The following is a 15,196-nucleotide window of genomic DNA, read 5'->3' as shown; positions in this document are numbered from 1 at the left end:
CCTTACACAAAATCCACTCCAGTCTTATCACTCAATATTATCTTCACTGCTGAACATCGGAAGATAATTTTGCAATAAAATTTAATTTACAGAGCTTACTTTCCACTAATCTCCTAGCAGAGGAAAAATGAAACACGCCAAGGTACACACTCCAAGCTATGACCCTAATAGCATTTTTTATTTCTGGAATACTAGACCCCAAACATATCAATTTTATCATATTGAAATGCTGGCATATTTTAATTGTCATAAGTTTGTATCCAAGAAAAGGAAATAAAACAGGCTATTAGGACCATGTATGAAAATAAGCCTCTTCAAGTGATAAAGTCCCCCTGGGGAAGCTTTTTTCCATAAGAAAGGAAATACTTAAGACAAAAATATGGGGCTGGTAAAGGTATTTTATTTCAAGTTATTAATAAGCCAGCAATGGCCAACAATATTTGAGATTTTTAAATAAAAAATTAACTGCTAGCAATAAACGGGGACTAGACATCAAGATTCAGTTTTCTGTGTAAAATGACAAAGGTAGGTTTGTTACCTCCAAGACTCATTCCAGCTCTAAAATTTAAAATTTTAATAGTCCAAATGCCATGTGAACTTTAGAAGAGTAGATTAACAGTTGAAAGTCTACTTCTATAGGTCATTTGGCCTCTATTTATCATTTATGTCCTAGAAAGCCTTCATCTTTTGAATAAAGCTTTTTTTTTTTTTAAATATTGGGAACACAACAATGAACTAATATCACAAAAGAGTATAAGATAGAAGCCAATCCTGTTGCTCAAAAATGAAACAGCTTCCTTTTTTGTACTGGCACAAAGTATGGAAAAGATCCTCATTAAAACTCAAATTCTTCACCAAAATGGTTACATATTTTTTAAAAAAAGATTAATGATCATTAATGAGTGAGAGATTAGTGCTTCAAGACTAGACTGAATGAGACTACTACTTCCTAAACCAGATTTAAATCTCTCTGCCTCTTTTTAAAGTTATATCATAACAAGGCCAAAGTGATACTGAATCATTTATGAGGTTTTTAGAGTTGAAATATCAGAGTCATATATGTGCAGAAGTATTGTTCTGACATTTGAATTTCAGCAATAGGCAATTCTGAGACATTTCAAGTTATGCAAAACTTGACATTTCCATGTTAATATACAAAACAATGATGATGTGAAAAGCCACTTCTCTACCAATACTTAAAACTTAAACACTTAATAAAACTTTAGAAGCACAGGACTCTAAAATTCAAACCCACAGAAGCAGTATTTACATAAAGGCTTTTAATGTTTATCCACATAAAAAGTACCTACTGAACATTCAACTGCACTGATCTTTTGTATTATACATAGAAAAGCAGAACACATTATTAATTGCTTTTCAGACTACTTATTTCCAATTTGACTTTTTTTTGTTCTTCATATATACACATCAGAATATTCCTATCATGAGCTATAGATCATTTAAATTGTTTCTCAAGTGTTAAAAACTACATTAAATAAAATACAATTAAGTATATTTATTTCACTTTCTTGAACAGCAAGAATCTCAGCTAGCTGTTACTTTGTAAGAAACTGAAATGAACATTCACAAATGACCACCACGCCCAATGATTATCTCCTTAAACACCAAAACCAAAATGTTTTGACAAGATGATCTCTTGGTAGAAACAGTAAAGACATTTTTTTTTTTTCAAAAAAAAGTCTGAAATAAGTAGGGTAATAATGAAGAACAAAATGTATAACATTTTCAAGCTGCAAATTAACAAGCAGATATTGACTTTTCTTTGAGGTCAATAACAGCTCTTATTGATCTAAAAAGTTAATACCTACTAAGGTCAATATAAGATCTCAAGGGTCAGCAAATCTGGATTCGAACTTCCACTTCCTTTCACATATAAATATTGCTGAAATGGGTACAACTGTGTGTGGAGAAATAGGGAAATCATCACTATGATGCTGGAATAAACCAAAGAAGTAGGCCAAGGAATTTAAAAATAAAGTTTTAAGTCGGTATAGAATTTTCAGAGACATTGACCTTTAGGTGTAAATCCTAGTATTATACAATTTGGGCAGCTACATACAGAGAAACAAAAATAATAGAAAATTGTGTTTTTACAAGTGTTTTGTCGCTCATGGTATTGACATATGTATGGAATCTCTCTTTTTTCTCTCTCTCTAGCTGTATGTTTTGAGAAATTATGACATAAAATAATTTTTCAAGAATATATTTGAGGCATTTTCAAATATAAATCAAATTCTTTTAAAAAAAGATTTTTATTTATTTATTCGACAAAGCGAGAGAAAGAGAGCAAGTGAGCACAAGCAGTGGGAGTGGCAGAGGGAGAAGCAGACTCACTGCTGAGCAGAGAACCTGACATGGGCCTCAATCCCAGCAGCCTGGGATGGTGACCTGAGCCGAAGGCAGATACTTAACCAACTGAACCACCCAGGCGCTCTGATAAAATTCTTTTTTAGTTTTAAAATTAAGTAGTAACATTTTGGGAAATTCAGAAGTGGAAGAAATATCTATGGTCTTAATATTCATACAAAACTGTTTCTTTTGTCATCATAGAGTTTGTTTTGTTTTGCTAGACTGAAAGGGGAAAAAATGCTATCGTTCATCTAATAAGTAAAATGGTCCACTCCTTACACATTGTAAAGAGGGCACGTACTGATAAACCCCACGAACACTGGGACCATGTCCCCATTTCCTGGAATTGTAAAATGAAGTGATTGATTAGTCTGATCTTTTTTGCTAGCCAAATAAAAGCTCACATTGTCCTTTTCAGAGTGACTAGAAGCAGTGAGGGAGGGAGAGCAAAGAAAGAGGAGGCAAACGCTCCTAGGACGTTTCCAGTGCCACAGCCTGAACAAGATGCTTTAAACAGACATGGGTTCTGTCAATTACTGGGAAGACCCTGGTACTGACGGCGGTGATATAAAAGTTACAAAGGAGAGGCCAGGTCTGTAGCAGTGGCAATATCACACTGTGACTACTCAGCAAATATGAAGGCTACTGTTATGACAACAGTACTTAAAATAATAAACTTATTTTAGAACAGTTTAGATTTGCAGAAAAATTATAATAGTACAGACAGTTCCCATATACTCAACACCCAGTATCTCCTATTATTAACATCTTCCATGACTGTAGTACATTTGTCACGGTTAATGGACTAATATTGGTAAGTCTTACCAATGAATGTCCACACTTTCTCCATATTTCCTTACTTGGTGTCTAATGTCTTCAGACATTTGTCCGATGTTTCAGAATCCCATCCAGGATACCACATTACATTGACTCCCCGTGTCTCCTTAGGTTCCTCTTGGCTCTGACAGTTCGTACTGTTCTCTAAGCACATACTTTAGAAATGGTATAAATAAATTTGCTGACTTGTATCTATTGTCAACACTTAGATGAAAACACATGCAGCAGAATTATCTTTTGTTACAGATCTAAGGAATATAAATTTGAGAAGTGAATGGAGATAAATGCTTGGTAGAAGACAAAGCAAATGATACTGAGTCTTTACTGTGTCTATTAACAGAACAGAGATGAGAGAAAGTTTCGGTTGTCACAAATTCTAGAAGATTACGTCCATTGACCTGACCCATAAGCCATTTCTTCCTCCACCTCTCCCCATTATATTCTACTAGCCAGGGTTTTAACTGACTGCATTATGAGGCTGAACAGTGGGTAAAGAATAAATGCTATGGCAGAGGAGAGTAAACTGCCCCTCTGTGTTTGTACAAAGTAGTGGCTAGAAAGTGGTTGTCCAGTTGCAAGTGGAGTTCCTGGCCCCCTCGCATCTTGGTGGCATCACCCAACAAGTCTTCCAGTGGAACGTATGCAGAATCGGTGTGTGTCACTCGGTGCCTATGGAGCTTTTAAAGCAAACGCGCCTTCTCCATTCTCTCTTTGCCTGGTTGCTGGCATAACAGAGAGCACTCAACAGCCTCCATGGACAGCAGAGCCACACGGTGGGAGAAGCTGGATTTCTGAAACACCTCCTGGAAGGGCGTCTGCTCACCACGAAGGAACATTTGCATGGGACTGTTCCAGGACTGAGCAATAAGCTTCACTACATCCAGCCACTGGGGTATTTGGGGTTTACTTGTCATAGCAGCCGGTGTTACTCTGCAAAGCAGACTGGTGGAAACTACCATTTCTGAGCACCACTGATGGACTGAAGGTGCGATGGGTGTTTTATGTAGTTTGCTTTATTTAACTCTCAGATCAAGCGCCATTTAGAAGACCCACGAAGATTTTGTAGATCAGGAAATGAAGACTAAGAAAGGCTAAAGAACTTGCCCAAGGTCTCCTGTTTAATCATGTGGGAGAACCAAGATTTGAAGTTGCCTATTCACAAAGCTCCATAAACATTCCATTTGGCTTCACTACAGGTGAAAGGTGATCTGACTTGGCTCTTGGATTACAAAATAATTCTTATGCAAATTTTATATGCATGAATATCTTTAGCCTCAAAGAAGCAAAAATTGTACATGTGTTCTCCCTACTTTTTATGTGGTAGATAGGAAGCCTCATTTACAAGGGGTGGGTATGAGACCCTTAGTTGGCTTGAATGTGTTAGCATTTTCCAGATCAAGACGATGGTATACAAAAATACATGGTGTCATACAAAGATACACTCCACTTTTGTAACGTGCTGATCCTCTTACAGGGTTTAATTTGAACAGAGTCCAACAACTCAGGGACGGCACGAAAGACCTGCTGCTCCATGAGGTATACAGTTAACAAAGGAGAGAACAGAAAGACTGACTTGTTCTCACAACAGTATGAATTTAAAGAACTATATGGGGTGTGCATTCTACAGGAAGCCCAAGTAGGAAGAAAAATGAAACACTGTACCTTGCACACAGCAATAAAGATGAGGGGACTTATTGTAGTAAGGAAATTCACAGCTGGCAGGCAATATCAGTGAGGCAATAAGACACTTGGTCCATCTTCATGCTTGCCTTTTAGGGTCATAGTGTTTAAAAAAAAGGCCTCTTTTTTTATATTAACAAAGTCACTCCAGTCACTCTCTTTAACTCAACCTAAATGAAAAATCTGGATGACTCTGTAAAAGTTCTATGTTAACACCGGTGAGAAAAATTGGTGCATCCTTTAAATTAGTATAGCTATCTTAGTATGACAGTTTTGTCTGTTTCTTTGTTTAAATAATAGGCCCTAATCATCAACAAGTCTGCATAGAGCATTAAACGTTATAGATAATTTATAGATATGCTAATGAGGAAGAGGGAAACAAAAAAAATACTGATTCCTTCATGAAGCCAGATGAAACTTAGTATCCAGCCTGACTGATAAAAATTGACAGCATTTGGGGAAGTCTTCAGGGGAACAGTCTACTAATAAGTCTGAACAAATAATTTCCATTTCAGATAACTTAATTTTATTGATTGGTAGAATGAGGTAACAAATGTGAAAGGAGTCTGAAAATTTCCAAGTAGATTATACAATGTTATTCTTAATACTAGCATTATTATTTTCAGCACATAATATAAGGTTAAAAACTACTAAAGTTTATAATTCAAAGCATTAAAAAACCCTGTAATGTGTTAAAAAATAATTACTCATCTGACTACTAAAACGGATAGGTTAGTTGGGGGGGTTACTCTGAAATAATAAAAAGTTTGAGGGAAAATGTTTTTAAAGCAAATGTTATCACCTTTAAGTACACTTAATAACTAAGACAAAACGTTAGCAAGGCCACAGGACACATTCCGGAAGTCTTCACAAGCCATGTATTTGCCCCAAAGCCTGATTTTGCTCCTGCTTTACTTACCTCCCCTTGCCCTTCTGGATTTATTCTCTAGGGTCTACCGTTCCCTGACAGAATGAAATGGACTTAATGACTTCCTGCACCTTGCTTCAAAAAATGATAAATATGTTTATCACAAGGATTTATAAGCTATGGATTTTCCCAGTAGATATTCTGTCAAGATAGCTCCCCTTATATTAAAGAAATCTTGTGTGTTAAGTGCCTAGGACAGTGCCAGGGTCTGCTTCTTTCTCTCTTTCTCAATTATATAAAATCTATTTTCCCTCCCAGGTGGGTTGAATATTTCCCCTACCCTACTCCCAAATACAAATTTTGCTAATAATATTAATTTAAGCCAGTATTTTCTTGTTCTCTTAGAGATCAGCATAGCTCAGTCCAGGTCTAATGAACCCTAATTCTAGTAACTGTTTTCTGAATAAATGTTAAGGCTCCACTGTGCTCTTTTCAACTGCCACATATAGCAAATAGCATTGGACATGGAAATAAAGAAAATTTGTTCCATTTTAAAGGTATACTTTATATGCACATAAGTATCAACCTTTCAGTGTGGATGAGGACCTTAGGCAATCGATCGTGATGGGACTACCAACTTGGAGGATAATGGGAGAACTACTCAACAACATGCTTAGTTTTCCTCCAAAAGGACAGTCTTCAAAAAGCTTCCTTGTCTGGCTTTAGGGTGGTTTCATCTCTCTAAATAAATAGATATTTATTTAACTATGACTTAGAGTTTATATCTCAAGATGCAAAAGGGCAACACAGGGCCACACATGAATGATGACCCACCATGACAGTCTCTTTGATAATGACTTTACTTGGAAAAATATATTCTTCAATAAAAAAATTATTTTTTAATGTTGACTTTGTTCTCTTACGGCAATGCTGGAAAACATCGTAGCCCAACAGGAAATACAGGCGAAAGCTTCAAATGTAGACCACACACACAAAAAAACGTTTTTAAAGCTCATGCCCATCAAATTTCCCACTTGATATAAGTCGTACACAGTCTTAGTCCAATGTGAACCCATGCTGTGAACATTCTGTAGCACCCACCTCAGAAAACTCTGCTAAATACATAAACACTGCTGAAAAGAAAACTTCTGGGCACTAGAAGTCAGACTCAAAGGGAAAATAAACCTGATTAAAAAAGAATCCCAAAGAAAGTTATATAAGTACAGTGCAACAAGGTCATAAGCTTAACCGTCCTTCACTGTAATATTTGAAAGTAAATTGGCATTTTAGTGATCTGCTTTGGTCATCATTCTTTTTCTCAACTCACAGAAATGCAACAGAATAAGAATGGTTTTACGTGTGTCTTACAAACCAAATGGAAAAGTGATAGGCATTACGGGGTAAGACACCTTTAAAAATGAGTATAATACTTTTTAATGGATTAAAAATGAACCCTATGAATTCACTTGGACCACCTAAGGAGAAGGTTCTCCAAATACGGTATAAATGACATCCTTTTCTTACTACTAGGGAGCTCACCAATATTTCAGAGAACCTCACAAAGTAAATTTAAGCGTAACTTGAAAATGTTCTTCAAGAGCTTCAGCCAAATGATAACCTCCTCTGTTCTTTTCAGAGCAGAACCATAGCTTTTTGAGATGAAAGACTTTAATAGGGTTGTAATTATAAAGTAAGTGATAACTACACATTAAAAGTGATTATTTTACCACTGGGGGAAAACTTTTAAAAACTTGTAGGGCATGGTCAAGTAAGTCTTAACAAAATGCATTTTCAACCAAAGGTATCTTTTAAGGTTCTGAAAGCATAACCACATACTCCACCAGCCAAAATAATGAATAGAGAAACTTCTTTCTAGCAGTATTTTTTCTGTCAAAAAGTTTAGTATTTCTATACAAAAGTATTTTCTCTAACATACACACACACACACACACACACACACACACACTTGAATAAAATAGATGGTTAATATAAACCCAAATGTATAATCCCGTTTTCTGTTCCTATACTGCAGAACAACACAGTGTTAATTTGATATTGTTGCAATAATATGGACACGGCAGTGCCTTTCTGAATTCTCATCTGTGCCTAAACAAAATTACTTAAGTTAAAAATCTGAATCAGTGTTTATAGGCATAACATTATCTATTCAGATAACCCAGGAATAGGATATCTTGTTTTTCTAGTTCTGCATCCCTGAAGCATCTGACACTCTGCAGAGCTCAATGAAATCTTGTTGAAAACGTGAAATATAATGTGTACCTTTTTTTAATATAATGTGTCCCACTTCCACTAATATTACAGAATCAGAAATTTATTCTTCTACCAACTGATAACAGCTCTAAGAGAAGAAACACACAGTTAATACTTTTTGGATCTATTTTCCCACAAGTCTTATAAATGACTTACTAGTAAATGGAGAGAGAGAAAAGAAACAACTTCCTTATTTTGTGCAGGCGATATATTAGCTCAGTTTCAAGCTAGCTTACAACATCAAAAGTAGTTTTATGTATTGCATTGTATTACTGTGCAATGTTAACCCACCAATCTTTTCTGTAGATGGTATATTAATACATTCAATGATGTGTATTTTTGAATAAAATTATTACACTGTACCTAGCAATGAACACTCAAAATTTCTTGATGGGACAAAGGGGAGAAGAAGGACAAAAAGAGAGGAACGAGGTTATTATTAATGACGAGGAGGAGGCAGAAGAGTAAGAAAATATCAGAAGACATGGAAAAAACTCCTGCAATGATAAAGAAAATGATTGCCTTCAGTTTGATAAAAACTTTGTTTCAACAGATACTTCCAAGACTGATTAAAATTTCAAAAAGAGTTCTATAGTGAGTTGATTAAAATAATAAGGTAAGTTGAAAGACAGTATCAAGAACCAAAAGATAGAATGTGATAAAGCTGCGGTATTGTGGTCTTGTACTCCATAATCTTCCTATAACCCCATGAAACTCTCTGGAAAACTTCATCAGTAGTTCAGCCAAGACTCTGAAACAATTAAAGATACAAAGGAAGGGACTCCATATCTTAAATGCATTTGTTCTGATTCTTTTAAGAGTTTTGAACATGAAACACATTTTCTTTGATTTTTAAAAAGGTAAGCTGACACTTGATTGCTTTTCTTGTATGAACTCTTAAAAAAAGATGTAGGCAAAGGAGAGAAACTGTGGTGTACATAAGTTATCACATTCCCATGAAAATGCTGTAATTTCAAGAATTATTCATTTTCCAGAAGAAAAAAAAAAAGTACTCCATATGCTTCTCTGACTTACTCTATTAGGCCAAATAAATTTGGGTTTTGATGAATAAAATTATAAAAAGCAAAAATAATCTGAACACATCATGTAAAACAGGCTTGTGGATATTCCTTAAATGGGGAATATCTGCAGCTTAAAATTAGGTTAACTATTACAGAGTACTGAAATACTGAAATTGAAGTAAATCTATTTTTTTAATTAAAAAAAATGTATAAGGGGTACAAACTTTGGAAGAGGGTACAAACTTTAAGCTGTAAAATGAATATTTTACATTGAGGATCTAACAATGGTGATCATAGCTGATAACATAACCGGAACTTGCTACTAGAGCAGAACTGAAATGTTTTTACCAAAAGAGAGAAAAAGAGAGGGAGAAAGCATGAGCGAGTGCACAAGAATCTTCAGAGAAAAAGAATGGGACTCCCAAGAAAACCCTCAACCGCATATAGAAGAAGCTTCTGTATTATTTCTACAACAAATAAGGCCTAGAGAGAAAATATTTCTCTTATGAAAATAACTTATAAATACAGAACATTGGTATTATGCTTACTCAGAAAATCTATCTTTGCAATTTCCTAATGAAACAAGGTATGCAGGAAATTGTGATAAATATACCATTCTTTAAAAAGAATGCTCGTAGTGTTAAATATAGGGAAAAATGTACTTTGAGAAACATAAAGTAGTATGAATGAGTCTCTTTTGGGTTACTGGATAGGCTACCAGCTATTCTAGTTGCCAAGTAATGCCTACTCACATTTTCCTGAACAAAATAAGGTAAACAGTTACTACAGCTCCTAAATACGATCCTCATATCCAATGTCACCAATATTAACAGAAACAACCACATGCATTATTTCATAGGGAGTATAGGTGTTAACTACACAGGGCTACCTGCTTAAATTTTTGCACACACGTTTAGATACACATGTCCAAACATCTACAGGATATCTAACGGTATGAACTTTATCCAGTTCAAAAAGACACACCCTAAATGCTAACACTGGAGAGTGGATATCTAATTAGATTTTGATTTAATCTTCACTGATCTTGCTAAGATGCAGATTCTGATTCAGTAGATCTGAAGTGGGACCCAAGATTGTGCATTTCTAACAAGCTCCCAAGGAATGTTGCTGGTCGTGAGCCCCACTCTGGGTAGTAAGGAACTAATCCATTCCTCTTGACACTAATACAAAATTAAGCAAATTTACATTTTAGGTAGTGTAAATCTACACTTTAGGTAGATTCAGAATCTACCTAAACTGAAGATTTCTAGAGAAAAAAACCACCCCACTTTCAAGAGGTAATTTACAGATTCTTTCTACACACATTTTATTTATGCCTCACATAAACTCTTAGGAAATAAGTATCATTATCATAATTTTCAAATAAAATGCCATCATAAACTTGGTTTTAAGCTCAGATTTATAAGTGCAGTATCCATCACCAACAGCCCAGTGGACTGGCGGTTGTCTGCTTAAAGCCCAGCCAGGTGCAAGGACTAATTAATCTCCATCTGAGGGGGGCGTGCTGTCCTTCAGGAAGAATCTTTGGGATCTCATGCCAATTGTTAAAGGAAATTAACGACAAATTTCAAGCTCCTTGCTCCTGAACGGGTTTTTAAATGACTTATAATTTCCCCTGTATCTTTACCATCAAATCCTTCCATTCATTTCAACTGGTAAACGAACCAAATCTTGGATTCCTTTTAACATTTCCAAGCAAGACTCCTTGTTTCCTTTCCTTTGCCATTCCACCCCTACAATCTCTGTTTTCCATATTACAGATCAGGCCACTTATCTGCTGAAAGCTCTTCAATGGCATCACATTCTAAGAGTCAGATTCAGGCTCCTTCCCATGCCCTGGGACCCCACAGACTCTGTGCTCTACCTGGCTCTGACCTAATCACGTACCATGCCCCCTTGCTCACTTTGATGCAGCCATATTGGTCTTCTTCCTTTGCTTGAACACCCTGGACGCCTTCTCTTTTTAGGGAAACTTGTGTTTGTTTTGCCCTCTTGGAATCCCCTGCCCCAAATGTGCTTACTGATGGTACCTTGGTACGGTTCAAGACTCAGCTTACAAGGCACCTCTCTGGGGAGAGCTTTCCTGGCTAGCTAGCCTAAGGTAGCCTTCATAGTTAATCTTTAATATCCTGCTTCATTTTGCCACTATCTGAAATGTACTCGTCCATTCATTAATTTAACAAAATACCTGTCTCATTCTGCCTCCAAATTCTGTCCCCATACATAAACTGCCTGGGAACAGGGACTTTGGCTATCTTGATTATTACTATATCCTCAGCACATGGCACACGGCATTCAATAGTTAGTTTTGGAACAAATTATATGAAAGGGAACTTAATAGATATTAGAACATGACATATTATTTTTACTACAACAGATCACTTTGGAAAACCTAGGTATGTGGGACCCATTCCTATCTAAGTTTGGTCTATTGGTTGAGAGCATGGCATCAGATGGTCTGGCTGTACTACTTCCTAACTTGATTGTAAATGTGGGCAAATAACTTAATCTCTCTGTACCCATTTTCCAATCTGTAAAATGAGAAGAATAATGACTACACAGGGTTGTGATAGGGATTAAAGAGATAATGAAGGTAGAGGACTGAGAATAGTGTGTGGCCCATGTTAGGTGTTCAATAAACAAAAAGAAAAAAAAAAGAAATATTCATGTACTTTTTCTCAGACCAAATGCATTCTGGACCTGTGTCCCTCTGCTGAGAAGTTATTGTTAAAGAGACAATAACTGCCAGTTCGACAAAATAACTTTTAAAACATAAAAAATGTTTCAAGAACTTTAGAAGATGGATTTCATTAATTTCATTATTTGCTAGAAGACACTAGTAGTTAAACTAATATGTTTTCTATTCTATTTACATATAATTGATTATATAAGCTTTCTTTTATATTTGCCAATTAGTTACCAAATTAATGAATAGAAAAGTTTACAGATTTTTTTTTAAAGATTTTATTTTATTTTTTATTTATTTGACAGAGAGAGATCACAAGTAGGCAGAGAGGCAGGCAGAGAGAGAGGAAGGGAAGCAAAGCAGGCTCCCTGCTGAGCAGAGAGCCCAATGCGGGACTCGATCCCAGGACCCCGAGATCATGACCTGAGCAGAAGGCAGCGGCTTAACCCACTGAGCCACCCAGGCACCCCAAGTTTACAGATTTTTGTTGAAATCTCTTCCCAGTAATTTTGAAAGATGACCACTTTTGCTGACAATAATATAAAAATGATGACTTCTATAGAGCCCTCTGTACTTTCTAAGAACTTGAATATATATGACCTCATTTTACTTTATTACAACCTATGAGATACATAGAATCTGCCATCAGGTTTCCATTTTGCAAATTAAAAACAAAACAAAACAAAACAAAAACAGAGAGAGAGAGAGAGAGAGAGAGAGAGTCAGTGATTTCTCAAAGTCATACAGCTGATTAATTACCAGGCCATATAATGGAGTTGCTTGCTCTGTCTTTCTCTAATTCAGTCCATCAGACAATATCTCCTAGATTTTGTGGACAAGTAAAATTTCAAAAAACATTTCAGAGGACCCAAATAGGGTTGTCAATTTTGTTATTTTTCCAGGTAGAGAAAAATATATATATATATAACTTTTACCTACTACTTATATCACATCATAAAACTATATTGTCTTTTACCACCCCCAAAGAGGAAAAACAATATCTTAGAAAAATTGTAGTCCTTCAAATTAATAAAATTTGCCTTATGAGAAAGTTACTACTTTGTAATTTTTTCTTATTTTGCTGTTGCCTGGTTGAAACTCCTGTTGTGGCCTAAGAACCATTAAACCAATACCTGTAAACCATTTCCCTCTTCTGTACTATTTCAAGTCTTATTAGCTTTTCTACTTCTTATCCTCCTTGCATTTCATAGTCTTTAAGAAAAAGAAACCAGTAAGTTTTTCCTTTTGAAAGACGTTGTTCTTCTACTCACACTATAACAAAATGATTAGCATCATAAATTTACATCACAATCAAAGCACAGGACTGTTGGCTGACCAGTTGTGACCAGGCTGAGGGCTAGCAGGGAAGCAGGAAATGCAGATACAACATGGCACTTGTCACAGTGACTTTTTCCCTACATTTACTTTAGCCAGAAGCAAGAACAGGATAAAGGCTTTGTGCCTGCCTTCTCATTTCTCACTCTGCTTTCTAAGTCATTGAAGAAAATGTGATAACTCCCCATCTAGACAAAGGCTGTATCATATCTGTCTTCACTTCCACAAAGCCCACGTGTTCCTCCTCCCAGACTTGGATTTAGAGTCTGCAAGAACTTCCCAAGCCTTATGCGACACGTAGATATCTAATTTTACAAAACTTTATAAACTACCGTTGTATTCAACCAAAAAGTCCAATGGGATGGAGGCTGGTTTTCAGGACACTCTTAAAGTGACATTTTCCATGTTGACCACATAGATAAGCTGATGTGAATGTTATATTTTAGCACACATCAAAAGGAATAACTATAAAATCTCATTCAATCTTATCCTCTTGATCAATGCAGTATCTGTGATCTTCTTTAATGACTTCCTTAAGCTTTGGGAGAGAAATACATGAATGATATAGTGAAAGAGAAAAGGTAGCCCAATCAGACAAATCAAGGCCTGTGATCAAGTGTCAAAGCAAGAATATCCTCTACCCAACACAGTCCCACATTCTAAGAGACTCACCAATGGGATGTTTTGTCAAAGAAAGTCCCTTATTGTTCAGTTGGTACAGGTCTACGTTCTCCAAAGATGTCAAAGTTAACACTTTTTAAAAATTCCTTAAATATACACAAATTTCAACCATAATACAATTTTTTCTATGAATAGAGAAAGATAAGTGCCTGTAGATCATCCAATGACACAATAATATTTATGCTTGTATAGTTTTATGGTATATAAAACATTTTAGCATATGGTACCATTTCTTAGGAATATTCTGAGATAGGTAATATTGTTTCCATTTATTGAAGAAGAAACTGAGACTCCAAGGATATGTGATTTGCTCAAGGTCTGAGAAATAAGAGCTAGAGCCCAAGTCTGATCCTTTGACCTCATCATGGTCAGGGCTCTTTCTGTTACTGACATTCTTCACCAGGAGAGTCACTTCTAAAGGTGAGCCCAAGGACAAAAAGAACAAATGAAAGCTGACTTTTATTCCAATCAGGGCAGAAAGCCAATCTATGAATAATGTCAGAAAGAAGGGCTGCCCACATTGTTAAAGAATCTGGAGGGGTTATGGTTTTCTTTAGTTTCCTCACCATTACCATAATGCCAATGCTATTTGCGTTCCTCTTATTCATTCCTTAGAACACATCACATAGGAAGCCAGTATAGGACAGCCATGAACTCAGGGCAAGAGAAAACACCAGCCATTCACACACACACACACACACACACACACACACACACAATATTTGGAATCATTTTCATTATACCTGTTCTTCCTAAACAAACATTTTTATGACACTAAATTTAAAATATCAATGGAATTATTGTTAACCACATATTTTTGTGGCTTACATACTGGGAAAGAGCTATCCAAACTATGTAAAATAAATTTTATACGATCTGTACTTCCTAAAGCAAAACAAAAAAAAGAGAGCTAAATTATAAGAAATTGATGACTACGCAGGGGTTAACGGATATTTATTTACTGTGTAAAAATACACAGTCATCGCATGAAACATTCATAATGAAAAAGTTTGTCTATTTTAAGTAGACAAGTTTTAGAAGTCAAATTAGGGCTGTGTTTTCTGAAATTAATAACTAGTGTTAATTCAAAGCAAAAGTTTGGACAGTATTAACTAGTGCTCGTGAGGTTATCATGAACATTAGCCTTGCTGCTTCGCATGATTTTTCTTTTTCCATAGCTGATTAGGATTTTTAAAAAAACGAAACTAAATAGAATCATTACGAATCATTTTCAACACCAGGACAAATAAGGTAAGCTGGATACTGTTACTTCTTTGCCCCTAGTTCACATCATTTAGACTGATTAAAACGTTAATTTTTACATATGTGAGTAAATGTAGAGGAGCAAGCAACTGGAGACTGCACTGTGTGCTAGCAATCATTGCGGGTGGGTAAACTGACAACATGTAACTGCATATTAAGACA

At 35.7% G+C, this 15,196-nt stretch overlaps 1 protein-coding gene across 14 annotated transcripts in view; it reads right to left on the bottom strand.

Moving 5' to 3' along the window:
- Positions 1–15,196, bottom strand: part of VTI1A (vesicle transport through interaction with t-SNAREs 1A) — a 365,858-nt gene that overhangs the window by 251,024 nt on the left and 99,638 nt on the right. The window lies entirely within an intron of this gene.

Source organism: Lutra lutra, chromosome 14 (genome assembly GCF_902655055.1).
Source record: "Lutra lutra chromosome 14, mLutLut1.2, whole genome shotgun sequence".
Taxonomy (NCBI): Eukaryota; Metazoa; Chordata; class Mammalia; order Carnivora; family Mustelidae; genus Lutra; species Lutra lutra.
Note: the sequence above shows the minus strand (reverse complement) of the source record. Positions and strands in the feature narration are given on the sequence as shown.